Source organism: Lates calcarifer, linkage group LG16_LG22, assembly GCF_001640805.2.
Source record: "Lates calcarifer isolate ASB-BC8 linkage group LG16_LG22, TLL_Latcal_v3, whole genome shotgun sequence".
Taxonomy (NCBI): domain Eukaryota; kingdom Metazoa; phylum Chordata; class Actinopteri; family Centropomidae; genus Lates; species Lates calcarifer.
In genome coordinates this window covers 16,155,481-16,159,621 of record NC_066848.1, presented here as the reverse complement: position 1 = coordinate 16,159,621, position 4,141 = coordinate 16,155,481, and the positions used below count along the sequence as shown (strand labels likewise).

Genomic DNA, 4,141 nt, shown 5'->3' with positions numbered 1-4,141 from the left:
AGAGCGAGCGAACGAGAGAGAGAGAGAGGGGGGGGGGTCTCAGGGCGGAAGCGGTGACGTCGGTCTACATTTTGGTGGAGGGCCCACGATGGCTGCAAGCCGTAGGGGCCCTTGATAAATGACCCCCCCCTCTTCCCTCCCCCTTTTTCCTTCCCCGGATCCTTGACTTCAAATCCGGACATGTCACCTTTGTTCTCATATAAAAATCCGACAAGTTCCTATTGGGAGAGTCTTTTATACTTATTCCAAAGGAAATTAAAAACCAGAATGAAGTGCTTATTGTAAACTCACGTTAGTCAGATTATAAATTATGTGACATGTCAGGAAAATATAGCGTAGAAAATACTAGATACAGTGATAAAATAGTTGTCACTTGGAGAATTGCTTATTGATTATTTGTGCTTGAATGACCCAGGAAAGAACAAGCTCTGGTCTTCATAAACTCCAGCGCCATGTCTGATGAAACAAAAAAAGATTAAAGGGCTTGTGTATTTAATCTTGTTAACTTTTTAATCCCCATATCTTTGAGAGACTATCAGGTAATCCATAGCAGTCTCTTGCAGCCTTTGTGAAGCGAACTAGTCTGCGGATTGAGCTCTTTAACACCTATTGATCTCCTAAAGTGCAAGGAAGTTAGATGATTAGCCACTTTTGTTTTCGCTGAGTGCTGCCAGATTTGTGTTCCTGCTGAAACAGTTGCCAGCATTGTTTTCGGGTTCATGCTTGGGCGAAAAAAATCAACACGTCTTGGTTTAGATCTCTGGTCGCGTAGCGCCCTCAGATGGTGATTACGACATCCTACACGTTTGGAGTTACAGGTTTTGACCAGCGGTGCTGTAACTCTGTTTTTCCTTATATTGTTATTCTAATCTAATGCAATAGGGCTGCTTTGTTTTTTCATTGGCACCACTAAACTGGTAAATTTATTTTAAAATACTTTTTTCATGATATAACACTATAATAAACAGACTATGTATTATGCTAAGTAACTTCAGAAAAGTTCTGTGATAATAATACACATCAGAGATTTGGACACTAACACTGTAAATTATGCATCAAACAAGAAGATATTCAGCAGAACCACAGCAGGCTGTGATTGTGGCCTCTTAATCAAAGGGGCAGCCGAGTGGATCACAGGCTCAATGGCAAAAAGCTAATCTTTCCTCACAACTTAGGTTTTAATTGGCATCTTTCACAGTCTCTCTGAATATTTTAAATCCACTCTCAGGCCACATAGTTGCAAGATATTTATGTTTAAATCAGCTCTGAGGAACAATTTGTACGTAAAAATCTAGTTTGTCAAATGTCTTATCAACATAAACCACAAAAAAGGGCCAGCAACATTCCTGCTATGAGATCGACTTAATTTATTAGAGTGATACTCTGTTGTTTGTTCACTTCTCAGAATGTCGACAAGGGAGTACTTGATTCTTAGAAGTAGGATCTGGACCCACCAGTGTGTTTTCCCCTGTGTTTTTATTTTGTTGGAAACTTACATGTGCACAATGTGCGTGCTATGTGCAGTTTAGTGAAGTTACATAATGGGGATTTTGGGGTATTTATTGTAGGTTTTCAGCTGTATTTTAAACAGAGGATAACTTGGTGAGTGGTTGCAATCAAAACAGCAATTTTGTGTCCCTAGACAATTTCCCATTTTACAGTAGGTGGTTAAAACTGTTTTAATTTTTTCTTCAGACATTCAGACAACATTTGGAGAATGTCTGGCTCTGTCTGAAGATCTGTATATTGGATTCATCATTCTTTGATGACTTTGAAGCAGGTCATCATGTCCAGACTTGTTTGTCATGTCTTCAGTCATCGTTTTGGAAATACTTTGAAGCAGGGTAAGGCCATATACCTATATTTAACAGAAACCTGAAATAGTACTAATGTTTCATAGAGTACAATGTTACATCATCAACCCTTCATTGGATATTTTTTTATTGAAATTTGAGAATTTATGGCACAATGTTAATGTCATGACACTCTTAGTTCCAACAAGCATATTGACGTGTCTAAAAAATAATGAATGCATGAATGTTGGTGTGCTGTCAATACCGTCATTTGAGGTCTATACTGCCACCATGTGGTCTACACGTGAAAATTCAGACTGCTGTCAGTCTTGACAGCTGAGTAACCATTAAATGAGAAATGTTTCCTCATGGTATCAACCTGTATTGTCTTAGATTGACATATTCATATGTTTGTACACAATCAGTTGTATCCCTACATACCAATATAAAGTCAGACTTGTTTGTTGTGAAATGTCCAGTTTCAGTGTCTCCCTCAACATGTAAAACATCATCTGTAAGCTGACAACTTATTATTATTATGACAGTTTATAAAATAAGATATAAAGGTATTAAAAGAAGCACATCAGTCTACTGCATTTCAAAACATGCAGACACTCCTTGGTGGGTAGCTAAACCTGTTTTTGACTTAGCATTAATTTGACACAGTATATTATCTAAAAATATGGAAAATGCTATTAAATTATCACAGCATTTCCTTAAGTTGCATTTCCTGTTCAATAATTGTCTTTGTTACCATTTAAAGTATGGCTCAGTGTATTTATTATGTCTGGTGTCTGTCAGTGTGTGTGTTGTTTTTGTATGCTTACTCTGTCCTAATATTTGCTTTATATTCTGTATGTACTTCATGCAACAGAAATTTCCTCTCAGGGTATTGAAGGGTCATTCATCCAAAGCTCCCTTGTGTATATAAATAGTTAATGAGTCCACACACACAAAGTCAGCCTCCCATTCATCATCAGTGGAGTAAACACAACTTATTTAGCCTCAGTTTTCTGTTTCCCAGCTCTGGGAGACCCATATTCTTAATATCCTAATTTCACAGTAATATCACATAACATAATTATGGCAGGGGCCTCAATAAATGCCACCTCATCAAACTAGTCAAATTTTTTATAGGATAAACACACTGACTGTCTTGTTTTCAGTGGGTCCCAAGTTTATCAAAGGGAAGATGTATGTGCAAAGTTTCACACTAGAAGACTTTTTTTTTTTTTTTTTTTACATCTACGAGTTTCTCTGTGCTTACCTTAGATCTTTTAGTTTAGCATATGTGCATATATATGGTTTTCATAGTCCAATATGTGATGAGGAAACTTCACATACCTTTGAACTGACTTTTGTAGATATATTTTAGAGATCGTTTTAATGAGGGAGAAGGAGTACATGTGCATTTAACATTTTTCTTCACCAGCTGATTTGACTTTCTTTTGGGGAGAAACCTTATTAAAAGGCGTTACCTTAAAGATCTGTTAACTGTTCTTTATCTGCAGCTGCAGAACAGGCCCTAAATATTCAGAGGAAGGAAATACAAGCTAGTTAATTTTCACACCACTTTACATATATATAGCTTAATATAGAATGGAGTGTGGTCAGCAACTGCTTGTTTTTTCAACCTGCAGTATGCTCAGCTACTTTAAAGAAGCTGAAAAACAAAAGATACAATTAAAATCAAATGATTAAGTTGAATGTATGCATTTGCAAGTGTAAACACGCTTTATGAAAAAATATATTGCAGGCTATCATATAGACTCCTCAGTTAACTTAAGTATTGACCCCACCCCGTTTCGACAGTAGTGGTATCTGTCAGTAGCCTACTGGCGGTAGTTCTATTCCAGGATGCATTCATAATCAAAATGTGTGTTTAAGCCTCTCACACGTGCTTTTTGCGGCGTGGTTTTCAAGCACAGAGTCGGGACGATTTTCATCATGTAACATAATTCACATTTCCAAGTGTCTAGTTTAAGAAAAACTAAATAGACGGAGTGGTTTCTACCAGTCGGTTCCCCAGGAAAGAACCAACAGCTAGTTAGCTACCTAACCGGTAACGTTAGTGAGCCGGTTGTTAGCTAACTGTTAGCTAACAACTAGTCAGGCACTCCGGGTTGGAAAGCTAAATGAGCTATCTACCTGCAACAGATCCAGACTAGCCCCACCTGAAGTCTCCATTTTCAGTGCTACTACAGTCAACAGAAGGTAAGACAGTTATATTTTAATGCAATTGTGTGCAAAAAAAGGCGAAAAGACAGAAAATGTCAGTGCATTTTAAGGGGTAAATTATCCCAGCAGTATAGGCATCTAGTGCCCTTGTGCATAGTGCTGCCTTGAAA

General features: G+C 37.6%; 1 long non-coding RNA gene across 1 annotated transcript in view; it reads left to right on the top strand.

The window, feature by feature from the left end:
* Positions 1-3,643: 3,643 nt before the first annotated feature.
* LOC127143437 (uncharacterized) overlaps positions 3,644-4,141 on the top strand; it is a 97,841-nt gene continuing 97,343 nt past the window's right edge. Inside the window, exon 1 of the long non-coding RNA XR_007814843.1 lies at positions 3,644-4,007. This is a non-coding gene — a long non-coding RNA (uncharacterized LOC127143437). The remainder of the gene's footprint in view (positions 4,008-4,141) is intronic.